This window comes from Canis lupus, chromosome 16 (assembly GCF_011100685.1).
Source record: "Canis lupus familiaris isolate Mischka breed German Shepherd chromosome 16, alternate assembly UU_Cfam_GSD_1.0, whole genome shotgun sequence".
In the NCBI taxonomy this organism is placed as follows: Eukaryota; Metazoa; Chordata; class Mammalia; order Carnivora; family Canidae; genus Canis; species Canis lupus.
In genome coordinates this window covers 55,249,726-55,264,172 of record NC_049237.1, presented here as the reverse complement: position 1 = coordinate 55,264,172, position 14,447 = coordinate 55,249,726, and the positions used below count along the sequence as shown (strand labels likewise).

Here is a 14,447-nt window from a genome sequence, read left to right as displayed (position 1 = left end):
TGCAGTTGTAACATCACATCATAATGTTATTTTCACTCTGTATTCAAACTTGGACATGCACCCTTACTGGAGAGTAAGGGACAATAGGATCTGTGCAGAAGAAATCAGGCTTTTTTGGAGATTTTCATGTACCTAAGACAAATTGGAGATCTAAGGTGTCAGGGTTACTTTCATGTCTGGGAATTGTGTTTCTTATGGCCAATACAGTTTATTGTGTCATAAAGAGTGAGGGAACCTGTGTGCATGTCTTGCCAAGAGTTCCGTAAGAGGATCTGCAGGTATCCCCGTCCTCTGAAGACTGCCATAGGGAATGAGACAGCTCATGGACTCGGGGACTTGTCCTCCACAGCAGAGGACCCTGAGGAGGTGTCTGTGGGAATGAGGATATGTCCCCACCTGGACTGATGTGGTGAACCAGCAATTCCTCCGCTGAACTGGATGGAAACGGTCAAGTCCACCACGTGCTGGGTGTCCTGCTTTTGTGCGCCTACACATACACTCCCCCCACTACACAGATGCTGCAGTTTTTCTTTAGGTAAATCTATAGGAATGTCAAAGCATGCTTCCCAGTCTGGAATGTCAGTTTGTCTTAGTGAAATCCATTTTCTAACAAATGTAGGGAAATCATCCTGGCAATTTGTAACCTGGTTGTAAACAGAAATTAACAAGGTAATCTGAAATTGTTTTATAAATGTCTGAATTTCTGATTTAGAAAAAGATCCCATCCAGAGTTTTGCAAATTACACCTTGTTTTCTCCTAGAACATTTTCTGTACTTGTTGATATTATTTCTCTGAAATTGTTATGTAAAATATTGCATCTGCTTTGTTTGTTTTTGCTCTAAAATGTTATTACAAAGTTGTGTGTTTTTTTATTCTTAATAAAAGATTCCCACATATAATTTGGTGTGCAGGCTTTTTCTCCCCAGTATTTCAGAACCTTGAAACAGTTATTTTATTTCCAGGCTGGCTCCTCACAGAGGCCTCTTTGCTTGCTTCCCCTGAGTGGAATTCCACAGCCACCTCTAGGTCACCTGCAGCTCAAATTCATATCCTCCCCCCATGGGAATTTCTCACTCCTACTCACTGGCTCAATATAGGGAAAGCGCCAGCAGCCATTTAAGAGGAAATGCAATGGGACATAGGGACATTATTCTTCAGGGTTTCTTCAATTATGAGATCTCTGACCAGGAAGATGCTTGTATGAGAAATTAAGGGGGAGGGAGTAGATTGAACGACAAGCACACCATCTCTGTCCAAGGCTAGCAGAGACCCCTAGGAAGGATGATGGGAGATGGTTGGATAACACACTGTGGGGACTGTGGAGGCTGGAGTGTCAGCAGATTGATTCTCTGGTTAGGTGTCTGGACGTCAATGCTCATCCTGTCCAGGTATCCATTAGTCACTCGAGGGGTGTCTCTCTATATCAAGGTCTATTAGTCATGAGGACAGACCAAGAATCTGCAGAGCCTCCCACAGACCAGATTCACGAGTTCTTTTTCTTTTAAAGATCGATTTATTCATTTATTTATTTATGATAGACAGAGAGAGAGAGAGGGGCAGAGACACAGGAGGAGGAAGAAGCAGGCTCCTGAGCCTGACGTGGGACTCGATCCCGGGTTTCCAAGATCACGCCCTGGGCCAAAGGCAGGTGCCAAACCACTGAGCCACTCAGGGATCCACAGATTCGTGAGTTATTTCCTGAGAAACTGGAATTGCCAATCCTGAATGGAGTTCTAGGGGGACCTCATAACTGTTTCCAGGTTACTATGTGTTGAGACCTGGCTCCATCAACCTGTGGCAAAATGTCAGGCTGGAATTGTTTTCACAATAGAAATCTGGGCTGCAATTGGATTTTGGGGACAGCCCCAAGGGTAGATTCCATGGCAGTATATGGAGGTTTAATCTGGGAGGCCACATCCAATCAATGATCTGTGAGCTTGACAAGGAGGGTAGGTTCCTGGCCATGGTGGGTGAATGTAAGCAGAAGGATTACCTGACTCCCCTTCATGAGCTTTTGTGTTGTCCAGCAGGAGAAAACAAAGTCAGGACTTTTCACAGGGGATATATTAGGGCATGTGTCTCGTGGCAGGTTTGAGCTCAGGCAGGAGACAGGAAACAGCTTCTAGGGAGCTTGCCTCCTCCCGTGAGGTGTGCATCATCCCATTACCAGTTGCTCCAATAGAAGACACCACAGATGGACCACATCTTAGCTCTGCCTCTCCACTTCATAGAAATCAAGGACAGTAAAGGCATGGAGATGAGAACAATCCATAACACGGTGATATTATTAAAAGTGCTCATTTTAATGGGAAAAGAACCCCACCCCTGTGGTGATTAGGGGACATAAAATACATTAGCCTCCTGTTACCAGAGGGCAAGATGAGAAGGTTTCAGTACAGTGTTTTAGTTTCTTTTGAAGAAGCCATTGCATTCACTCTTCTGGCAGTGGACAGAGCTAATCCTGTCTTCAGAGTGTAGGATAGAGGGGACATTCCTCAGCATCTTAAAAGCCATCTACGGAAAGCCCACAGCAAACATCATTCTCAATGGGGAAACACTGGGAGCATTTCCCCTAAGATCAGGAACAAGGCAGGGATGGCCACTCTCACCACTGCTATTCAACATAAGATACCTAGGAATCAACCTCCCCAAAGAGGTAAAGGATCTATACCCTAAAAACTACAGAACACTTTTAAGGAAATGGAGGGAGACACAAAGAGATGGAAAAATATTCCAAGCTCAAGGATTGGAAGAAGTAATATAATGAAAATGTCAAGGGTACCCAGGGCGATTCACACATTTAATGCAATCCCTATCAAAACACTGAGGACTTTCTTTAGAGATTTGGAACAAATGATCTTAAGATTTGTGTGGAAATAGAAAAGACCCTGAATAGCCAGGGGAATATTAAAAAGAAAACCATAGCTGTCTTTAAAATTTTTAGTGATACTGTGTGTGATACACGATTTGGAATATATATGGAATCAATACATTTTGTTGCATTAGGGATTTTTCCATTTGGAGACATCTCAGTAAATCAGTTCCACGTGGTGGCTCTAGCATGTTGGGGCTCACATGTCAGCGATCACACAGAAGCAAAGAATTGAAGGACACATGGAACCTGAAGACTCCATAAGCAAGGGAGGGAACTCGGGGAGAGAATGGAATTTTAAGAAATCCCTCACGGAAGAAGAGCATGGAGTGAAGACACTCTGGGTGCACAGACGGGAGACGGTGGTGGATAAGGAAGAGCCCGGCCGTCAGGAGGGAATCCGATGCTGCCAATTCCTTCCAATGTGGCTGCTTTTGCCCTTGGAGTGTCCTAGATAATGTCTGGTTGAGGGCAACCTCCCAACTCAGTGACATTTTCAAGACTTTTCCAACAATGTGGTTTGGTTCTGGGGTTTTCTGTGCACAGTCTGGATCCCTGCTCAGTGAGAGGCTCCATCTCACTCTCCAACTGGCACAAATCTATCCCCTTAGCTCTCTACTCAATCTGTCTGATGAATAAATAATATTTAAAGAAACCCTGATATTTTCTCCACAAAATTCAAACTGTCTCATTATTTTCTAATAACTGTGATTCGTGAATGTTATAATTCATTCTGAAAGGAAATAATGGAAACATTAAATGCATGTATATGTGACCAAAGTTTGAAAGAACACGAGAATGCTGCCCAAATCATAAGAATCAGCATTATCACACATTAATTACCTTTCAACAATGCATTAGTCAATCGTGCCCCAAAGGAATATAATTGTTACATAGCACCCATTAGTTAACCTCAAAACCCACATTCATTCAGTGGAGAATATCTTTCTGAGGTGTCACGCAAGGACCAAAATTGGAGTGGAAGTGATCTGAAATCCTGTGCCCACCTCTTCTTTGTCAGGAGATTGTCACACAGATGGATGACAGTAAAGTGTCTGGACAAGTTAGAGTTGCTGGGATATGGAGCAATTCCCTGCGGGAGATGGGTCCTTGCCAGGCACCTGCTCTTCAGTCAAAGGTGGGGGTGGATTGTGAAGGGGCTGTGATTCAATCAACATGATCTAATCAGGCAGGATGCATTTAACTCCTGAAATATAAGCATTTCATTGCCTCTTTGCATTTCCAAATATTATCAAGCGTCCGGGTTTATGGGTTGACTTCTCAATATATATTTTGTGCCCATAGTTTCCTGAAAAGAAGTCTGTCGCCATGCAAGGCTGCAGGTCATCGACGTACACGGTAGTTTGTCATTTCTTTGTGTAGGTGCCCTGGGTTTTCAAATCGGTGCTGGTTGTATATGACCAAACACATTGCTGCCAACACTCCACCCATGGTGGTTTGGACAATTGGTCTTTCAATATAAAGAGAAGATAAGCAATGGGATGAGGGATGCATGAGGACACGGTCAGACATGCTCACACTGACCGAGGTCCTCAGCATCATTTCCACACTCAAAGCTGGCTGCTCACTGCTTCTAATCCTTTCACCTTCAAGTGGCCCCATTTTTCCCCAAGGCTGAAGGAAGGGAGGATTCACCCAATGTGCATCCAACTGTGCTAAATACATCTATTACTAATATCCATAACCTATACCAGCTTGTTCAGATAACTCTGTCATCTTCCATATCTGGATGAGAGTGGATTTTCCTTTGGGAAGATAGGTTTGGGTTTGGTTTGGTTGTGTTTGGTTGTTTTAGGTTTGGTTTGGTTTGGTTTTTTGATGGCAGGGAAGCAAAAGACAAGTGAGGTGACTAGAGGGGGAGAACAGGCCTGCTCAGGACTTCCGTAGCCTTTCTCCCTGGTCTCCCTGTGCACATGGATGGAATCCCCTCCACAGCGCATGAAGTCCTAATTGTGCTGGAGAGCCCAGAATAAGGCCCTTTGCTCAAGCCTGCCTGCCTCCTCACCCCTGTGCCCTATATTCTTGCAAGTCCAAGAATCCTTAGACTACTTTGCTAGTTCCAATCCCAACATGCCCCTGTGAGGATAGACCTTCATACCTTTGGACCTCTGGGATTTTCATAGGCTCCAGAAAGTAGGGAATATTTCTATTCATGTATGCATCTCTTGAGGGCCCAGGAAGCTGCATTTTCCTCAGAAGCCATGAGATAGCAATAGGGCGGCATCCATGGGATGAGACAGGGGCCTGAGGCTCAAGGGGCCACACTCTGATCCAGGTCACATAATGATTGCATGAATGGGAGTTACTTAGGGGTTGGGGGTGGGAGAAGGATCACACACTGTGGCTTTTCTACTGCATTCTGACTTTTTAAACCCTAGTGTGCTCATAAAGGAGCTCCTCTACCCTCCACCTACAGGCATCTGCACAGAGAAAGGGAACACCCTTAAGCAGATGCTCTGGAGTGAGAAAAGAGCAGTCAGTTGTTTTTCCAAAAAAACCAAAAAAACAAAAAAAGAAAGAAAAAGAAATTCTCTGAATACAAATATGGAAGTGCTTGGTTTGGTTTGTTCTCATTTGGCATGGTGTTGTATTGTTTTGTGTCCATGGGCCCATATCAGAGATATCCCTGAGAAAGAGAGACTGAGAGAGAATAAGAGAGAGAGAGAGAGAGAGAGAGAGAGACTCCGTGGCCTTGGTCTTGTGGTATTTAGACGACTTGTCAACCATTGCCTCCTTAGGAAATCCTCAGGAGGTTAAAAAATCTCCTTGCCCAGGTCTCAGAAAGGAGGCATCATGATCCAACATTAAAGTGGGATCCAGAATATGTATAGAGGGAAACCACCCACTCATCCCATTACAGACCAATGTGCGACCCAGGGCCCATACAGTACACAGGGCTCCCTCACAGGGTGCACACGGTCAATGTTCCCTATGCAGTACTTCACGAAGGAGACTGGGTGTGCAGGAGACCCTCAAAGTCTACAGATCCCCCAAAACTATCAAGCTGTTGTCCCGTTTCAGTTAATCAAGGATGGAGGAATTAAATTAACTATAGAGAGTTTCAGAATTGCTGAGATTTAAAAAAAAAAAAAAGAACACAAAATCTTAAGAAACACATGGACGCATTTCATCGGTGCTAATATTTTATTAAGGGAAATAAAACACTACACACAAATCTAAATTAACGCTGAGAATAACTGAAATGCATAGATGAAATATTGCCCACCACAATTCCCACAAAGCTACCACCACAGTCTAGAAAAACTCATCTCAGGAGAAAAAAGTATGTCCATTTGCTGGGCCCACAGTGGGTTCTCGATGCCAAAACCCCAAAGGCACACATGTGTACACCACAGACACATTAACATCTGAGATTCTATTTCCAATGGAGTAACAAGTGCTGATTCAAATTTCCCTCCATTTATTGGAAAAACCTATTTACAGAAGAGAAAATTGACATTCCAGAGGGAAGACTACCCTTTGCCACAGCACACAGATTTCCCTAAAGAAAAGTGTAAGGTGTGTTTTGGGGGGTGGGTGTCTGTGCAGGGCCCCAGGGGCATGAGGGGCAGCACGCTGTGGACCCAGGAATTTCCATGCAAAGCAGCTGAGCAAGTGCTGATTCCCCACATGAGTCCAGGAGGGGCCACGTCCTGAGGTCCGCAGTCACCCCATGAGGGTGCAGTGGGGTGGAGGACAATGTCCGAGGCCAGGAGCTGGCTCATTCGCTCTCAGTGTCTACTGAGGATGAGGACACCTGTAGGTCACCGTGGAGGACACTCCAGGGGCCACAGACACAGGCTCCGTTCAACAGGTGGGGGGCAGGAGGGCCCTGAGCAGGGCCTGGCTTCTCGGGAGGAAGGAATGAGGGAGCTGCGAGGAACCGGGAGCTCCAGCAGCTTCTGTCCAATCTGGTGAAGACCATTCCAGGGGCTGAGTGGGGGCCCGCACAGAGTGCGGCCATGGGGGCTCGGTGCATGGCTGAAGCGTCTCAAAGTGAGGTGTGGCAGGTGTGGGCTGGGGGCCCTTGCTTGGCTGGAGGGCAGGTGTCTTCCTGGGCTGCGGGGGCCTGGCTGTGCATCCACGGGCATGTCTGCTTCCTGGAGCACACAGATTCCCTGAATTCCCCACAGGCCCTCCTGGATGCTCCTGCAGGTGTGCTAGCTGGGGCTCCACCACGCTTTCTTTCGGGGGTTCAGGGTCCTGTCTAGGGGCATGTGGGCACATTTCTTGCCTGGAGCCTGGGGGGGGGCATTTGGAATTGTCTGCCAATGCGTTGCTGACAGCGGGACGGGTGTTCTCCTCAGGATACTTGGGTGGTGTCTGGGTGTGTCCCAGCCCATGGCCCTGGGAGCCAGCCTGGGGACCCTCGAGGGACACTCTGCAGGGCCTCTTGTCTCTCTGCTGCACAACCAGGCTGTCAGCCCTGACACAGGGTTGGCGAGCCGGCTGAGGGGTGTCAGTGATCGGCACTTCCTGGGCACCAGGAGGTCCACCAGGTGGGCTGAGACTAACTTGAGGGCTTCTGAGATGAGATGTGGAATGGGACCAGACACTCATGACTGGATTGTCAGTACGTGGTTCCATCAGCAGGGCAGGCTCAGGGATAGAAGGCCTCCTGGTGGTGTAGACAGGCATCGGCATGTGTGGACACTGTGGGAATAGAGAACACATGGGACTCCATGAGTTTGGCCCCAGCACTAAGGCAAAATGAACACTCAGGAAAGAAAGAAAGAAACCAACTAACGGCCAAGACCTTAGTAACAACACCCTCCCCCGGAACAGGGATAGAAAAAGATGGGATCTGTTGATCTGACTCACCCTGGGAGTAGGGAATGCAGTTGCAGGGCTGGTCCGGAACCAAGGTATGACTGGATGCTTTTGATGCCCTTGAGACATTGTGGGGGGACACGCAAAGTCCTGCCTCACAGCGATGCTTCTTCCATTGGACCAGCTCTTCCATCCACTATGCTCATGAGGCAATAAGAGTCCTGATGCTGGAGAGTCATGGTGGCAGCTCCTGAGAGGGGATGGGCAGGGGGGTAATGTGTCATGAAGGACAGAGGCCTGTTCTCTGAGGTGGTATGTGCTCCAGGAGTGCCCGCCAATGACCATCACATGCCAACCAGCCACGGTTCACACAAATACAAGGCATAAGGCAATATCATGGACACCAAGGAAAAAAAGGGTGCAAAGACCACGCTGCTCAACTGCCACTGGTCAGAGAGGAAGTGGAGCCCCACCTCCCCCAGGAGGCACATGGAGCCCAGGGAGTGCCCAAGGGCACAGCCGGGGAAGCAACACACACTCACCCTCACATAGTCACAAGATTCCGTGTCTTCCTTCCAGGTGCGCTTCTGCCCCTCCCGGGGTCTCCTGGGGAACCTGTGGAGCAGGGCCTTCCTCTGCTCGGCTTCTTGCCTGCACGAGAAATCAAAGCAGGGAAAGGAGAAGGAACTCCCTTCCCTGGCTTCCAGCCAGACACCTGCTCGGGGCTTGGGCCAACCTGGTCCTTTCCCTCCTCAGCCACTCTCTGCCCACCTCTGCCCCACCCTGACTACAGTGACCCACCAGGTCATCCAGGCAGTTTGTTTCATGCAGAGTCAGAAAGGGTCTGCCTTGGCATGTGCCAAGCTCCATACATTCACTGGTGCAGGGACACTTGTCCAGCCACAAACCCCACACCAAATCAGCAGGGACAGCTCCATCACCCAAATGTGGACCCTGTTAGTCTGGGAGCTCCTCTGCCTGCCTCGCCCAGCCTGGCTCTGCCCGCAGCCGCCCTGCACACTGTGCATGCACACGGACTCGGGGTCTGTCATGTCAGCCCTGGCGATCGGGTCACAAGCCCCATTCCTCACCTTCGTCTCTCTGCCTTCTCCCTCTCAGCCTGGTCCAACAGCCCAGCCTGGTGCCGCTGGTCCCGCTGACTCCCCGGCTCCACATTCTCCTTCAGCCTCCTGGACCCCAAGTCCATGGGAACAAGGGTCGTGCCCCAGTGTTTTATGGGGCATCTGGTGCTTGATGCCTTGTGTCCAAAGGCCCCACAGTCCCTGCACTTTACCTGGGGGTGGAAGGGGCAGGGGTCAGTGCATCCACTCAAATGCCAGTGAACCTGCCAAGCACATGAATGGGAGGCCGTCCTCATGGAGAGGCACATGGGATGAGGACAGGGGACATCCTATCTGGCTAGTGAAGTGTCAGTATAGTGAAGACCTCAGGATGCATCCTCTCACAGCCAGTGGGAGGGCGGGGCAGGGAGGAGGTATTGCAGGTGTCAGTTTGAAGACAGGTGGAAACATCATTAAGATTCGGGACAAACACAAGCGTGGATCTAATCTTATGGTGCCCTGAGACTGATGCTCAGAGAATCTGAGTGTCCCAATGTGTAGACTGCTGGGATTCCAGCCCATGTCAGGATGGACAACAGGGTCCGGTCAATGATCTTCTGTGAGCCTAGCCTGTCGCAAGACTCCTGGCAGAGCTCCTGCTTCAAAACCCATGCCAGCCTCCCCACTCACCCTGGGAGGCGGGACAGGGGGTGGGGGGTCCGCTACATGAGAGGGGGTGCTGGCTGCAGATGGGGGGCCCCGGTAGGAGGATAGGTCCTGTGGCTGAGGGTCTTCTCTCTAGGGACTCCTGACGCTGTTGCTCTTTTTACAGGTTTGCTTTTATGTCCAACTCAGCCCATTGTGAGACCCTGGCACAACCTGGATGGCCCCAGGACCCTGTGGAGTGCTGCCTCCCTGTTGCGTCCTGGACACAGCCACACTGGCCCAGGCACACGGGACACACGTCCTTGAGGGGAGACGGCTTGGCTGTGCACCTCAGGAGGCCGAGGGGCCACTGTGGCCGTGCACGAGAGTGTGAGCAACAAACACTGGTGGCGTGATTTTAAAAACCCCAAACAAGAAAAAACTTAAAGTAGTGCCTTCCATCCTCCACGTGGGAGTAGCGCCTTCCACGGACCTTATTTCTTTGCCCTTTTGCAATGTGCAGGAATGAGTGAGTGGCTGCCTTCCGATGCTCTCTAGGGCAGACTCCTCCCTGGCACAAGAAATTACAGTCACGTGAAGCAAACTGCCCTTTGAACTCAAAGAAATTGTTTCAAAAGAAAAGTTTTTTAAAAGATTTGCTTGATATTATCTGCCTTGTTCTTATTGACTTGAAATGTTGGCATTTTCTAACTGTGCCTTGTTGGCTACAGTAATTCATTATTCCTGTCAAAACTGAAAAGTGCCCTAATTGAATGTGTTTGAATGTTATCCTTGCACAGTTCTTTAAATTGAGAGACAAAATGTTTTACCTCACTGTTGGACATACATTCCAAGCTTTTCAACTTTAGGAGAAAAAAAATAATCATGTTTTCCGGTATTGTAAATTTTAGACTATTTCATATACATTGTATTAAAACTGCCACATCAATTTTAATGTAGAGATTTTGCAAATCCTAGGGGAGGTGGTGGCCCTGGTGAGCCAGAGCCTGCAGGAGGGAGAACGGGACTTCAAGGTGAAAGTGAGGTCCATCCTGTGCCACCTGCGCCACCAGCCCAGTTGGCCCCTGGAGGTGGTGGAGCTGTGTCCGAAGTACCAGCAGACTGTGGTGGCCATCGACCTGGCAGGAGACGAGACCATTAAAGGGAGCAGTGTCTTCCTGGGACACGTGAAGGGCTACCAGGAGGCTGTGAGGAGAGGCATCCACCGCACTGTGCATGCAGGGGAGTGGGCTCAGCGGAGGTGGTCAAAGAGGCTGTGGACACGCTCAAGACGGAGAGGCTGGGCCATGGCTACCACACGCTGCAGGACGAGGCCCTTTATGACAGGCTGCAGCAGGAAAACATGCACTTCGAGATCTGCCCCTGGTCCCGTTACCTCACAGGCCCCTGGAACTCGGACACGGAGCATGCAGTGGTTCGGCTCAAGCATGACCAGGCTACCTACTCCCTCAACACGGATGACCCACTCATCTTCAAGTCCACCCTGGAACGGATTACCAGATGCCCAAAGAGGGCATGGACTTTGCCGAGGAGGAGTTTAAGAGACTGAACATCAATGCGGCAAAGTTTAGTTTCCTCCCAGAAGATGAAAAGAAGCAGCTTCTTGATCTGCTCTCTAAAGCCTATGGGATGTCATCTTTGGATGCTTCAGGGCAGCATCCCTGAAGACATTATGGCCACCTCTCCAAGCCCTCCCCCTGGGGATGGAGCCTCAGTTCCCTGGGTTGAACGACACTTACCTTTACTCTTTCAAGGAAGACGATGATGCCCATAGTCAACTTCTGCTGCTCTTGAAGCCATGTGCCTGTTTCTAGACACAGGAATACCTCAGCACACCACATCTCTCCTGACTACGGGCCAGAGTCTGGTTGAATCTGAAGCCTCCCTCCTATAGTGACGCATGTGAAAATCTGGTGCTTAATAAAGAACTCAAAGGCTGGTATTGTTGGGGGAAAAAAAAGGAGATGATCATATTTCTTTCTTTCTTTTTTTTTTTTTTTTGGAGGACTGACTTTGTTTATTAAGGGAACCGAGAACAGATCACATACCCTGGAACCTGAGTTATGCAGGAAGGTAGAAAATATCTACAGTGACTGGGTGACAGAACGGAGCACAGCACAAGGTCCCAGGCCAGCCCACCATGGGACACTGCTCCACTCCCCGCATGGAATACTAAAACCGAGTGGTTTTAGCAGCTGCCCCAAGACTCCAGTAATGATGCAATGGAACAAGGATTCTATACGGCTCCCCTCAGCTTCCCCGGAGAGAGTGGATGTGAACAGGTCAGAGGCCTGTCCGCGACAAAGTGGGGCGGCCAAGGCTGCCTCTGTCCTGGCCACTTGGGGCTGGAGCAAAGGCAAGCCTGGCCTCCTGCCCGGGGCAGATGGCAAGGCCAGTCGAATCCACAAGCTGCCTCATGGGCTGGGGGAGGTTGGAAGATGTGGCATCAGGGAAGCGTTCCCACACCAGGCATCCATCCCTCAGAACAGCTGTGGATCCACGGTGACCCCACTCACCCCACTGCCCCCACAGGGGTACGGAAGCAGCCCCCGCAGCCCACACTGAAAGTGTGGCAAGGCTGGAGGGGAAGGTGGGAGGCCAAGGAAGCCTGGGGGGTGGACCCGCCGATAGTAGCAGAGCTCTGGAGGCTTCTGTGAAATGGGCCGACAAGTGTCCCCATTTCATGTCCACCCACAATCCCAGAACAGGCCCTTGTTTGGAAAAGCAATGAGGGTGACAGTGATGACACGGACCTGCAGATCTTCTGCATCTCCTGCGGGCACCCTATCAACCCACGTGTTGCCTTGCGCCACATGGAGCGCTGCTGCCAAGTACGAGAGCCAGACGTCCTTTGGGTCCACGTACCCCACACACATTGAGGAAGCTACACGACTCTTCTGTGATGTCTACAACCCTCAGAGCAAGACATACTGTAAACGGCTCCAGGTGCTGTGCCCCGAGCACTCCCGGGACCCCGAAGTGCCAGCTGATGAGGTATGTGGGTGTCCTCTTGTGCGTGATGTCTTTAGCTCGCGGGTGACTTCTGCCTCCTGCCCAAACGCCAGTGTACCCGCATTACTGCTGGGAGAGGTTGCGGCTGCTGGAGTGGCCCTGGAGCGTGTGCACGCGTGGTACAAGCCGGACGAGCTGTTTGAGCAGGAACGCACCGTTCGCACGGCTGGGACTGACGGGCAGGATCACTGGCCCTGACGCTGCACCTCACGATCCAGCATGACCCGCTCACTCCCGAGCCGCACTCCAGTGCTGACCGCTGAGCCTCACTGGCCCCGAAGTCCCCACGTTCTGCATTCCAGGCCCGGGAGCCGCCCGAATCCCCCGTTTGGCTGCTCTGCCATTCATCTGTTTCTCCAGTGGTCCCTGAGTTTCTCCCTGTGCCCACCCACCATTTGACTACCCCGCTGCCGGTATCAGAGGGTCTCAGGATTTTCTTCTGTCCTTGTCTGTCCCTCTGTCTCTCCATTCTCTGTGCCTGGGTGGGACTGTGCAGTTTGCTCACTGTTGCCTCCCCTCTCCCTGGTTTTGTTAATAAAATTTTGAAGAACCAGAAAAAAAAAATTGATCTCTACAGGGATAAACTCTGTAAAGCCTGAAGCTCAATCAATTGATGTTGAAAACTCTCAAAGGGAGTAAAGGCTTGATCTGAATGGTCTAGAACATGTGCTGTAATTTAATAGAAGAGATGGTCGTCTTAATATTTAATGATTTAAAAGAACTTCTCAGTCCATGCGAAGAGTACAGTCCAAGGATAAATCAAATTTCTGAACGCATTTTATGCTACATATGTGTATACTTTGCAATCCTCAGGTGTTCGTGCCAAATATTCTCTTTCAATAAGTCCTTCTATATGTTTCTTAATAACAACTGTACTTGGGAAGAATCGAGCCTTCACCTGCTGAGTTACCTCTGCTACTAACACACTGTGCTGCATCTTCTTTCTGGATTTCGTTATCCGCAGGATAGCAGCTTCGATCTCATGTTTCCTGTCGTCATCTACTTTCTGCCTCGTTTCTTTCCTTTCTGGGTCAGATTCACCTTGTTTGGCAGCAACTGTTTGAGTCTTGACTCTGTGTACTTTGGATGTGAACTGATCATTAACTGTGAATCTGTGGCCATTTTCTGTTTCCTTGGACTTGGGTTCTTTTGTAAGAACCCGCTGTGTTGGTTTACCACAGGCGAGGGACTGCAGGGCTCTACCAAGTTCTCTTTCAGGGATATCTGTTTCTTGTTGAATTTCCTCAAACGTGTATTTTTCTCTGTATGATTTAATTCATACATCTTTTATTCTTCTTTTGGCAAACATCAGATAATATGAGCAAAACTATATTTCTTGCTCACTATAGTTACCTACATTCTTTTTTGCTTTATATAAGTTTGTAAACATATGTTAAGTGGATAAAATTCTTGGCTAAGGACATACTCCAAAACTCTGACATATACTTTTCTGAGTTAGGGGAAAAGAAAGCTTATGAAACTTCCATTAGACCATAATCACACAGCAAACTAAATTAGTATATGCTGTTTTTAAATTAACATCTGCCATTTTTTAAAGACTTCAGGTTTTGGTTACAGCTAAAATGATTTTTATCTGAAGTTTATGAAAGAACAGAAGCTGACCACACAAATCTTACTCATAAGCATATTGGCCGTTTCAAAATAGAAAATAATAAAAATAAACCTATAATCAAGGAAATTCCACTCATCTTATTAGAAAAAAATAGCTACCAATGTTATTATAAATACAGATGGCAATTTGTAATAACTAGGTTTCATGATATTTGCTTTATTTCTTTTTTTTTAATTTTTTATTGGCGTTCAATTTACTAACATACAGAATAACCCCCAGTGCCCGTCACCCATTCACTCCCACCCCCCGCCCTCCTCCCCTTCCACCACCCCCAGTTCTTCTTCTCTTTTGATTTTAAAGTAACAGATTGGGATCCCTGGGTTGCGCAGCGGTTTGGCACCTGCCTTTGGCCCAGGGCGCGATCCTGGAGACCCGGGATCGAATCCCACATCAGGCTCCCGGTGCATGGAG

The 14,447-nt window shown here is 48.8% G+C and overlaps 2 pseudogenes; both read left to right on the top strand.

Moving 5' to 3' along the window:
- The first annotated feature begins 6,856 nt into the window (after window positions 1-6,856).
- LOC119869181 lies at window positions 6,857-11,078 on the top strand (annotated as a pseudogene).
- Window positions 11,079-11,608: 530 nt separating this feature from the next.
- LOC102152463 lies at window positions 11,609-12,666 on the top strand (annotated as a pseudogene).
- Window positions 12,667-14,447: the final 1,781 nt, after the last annotated feature.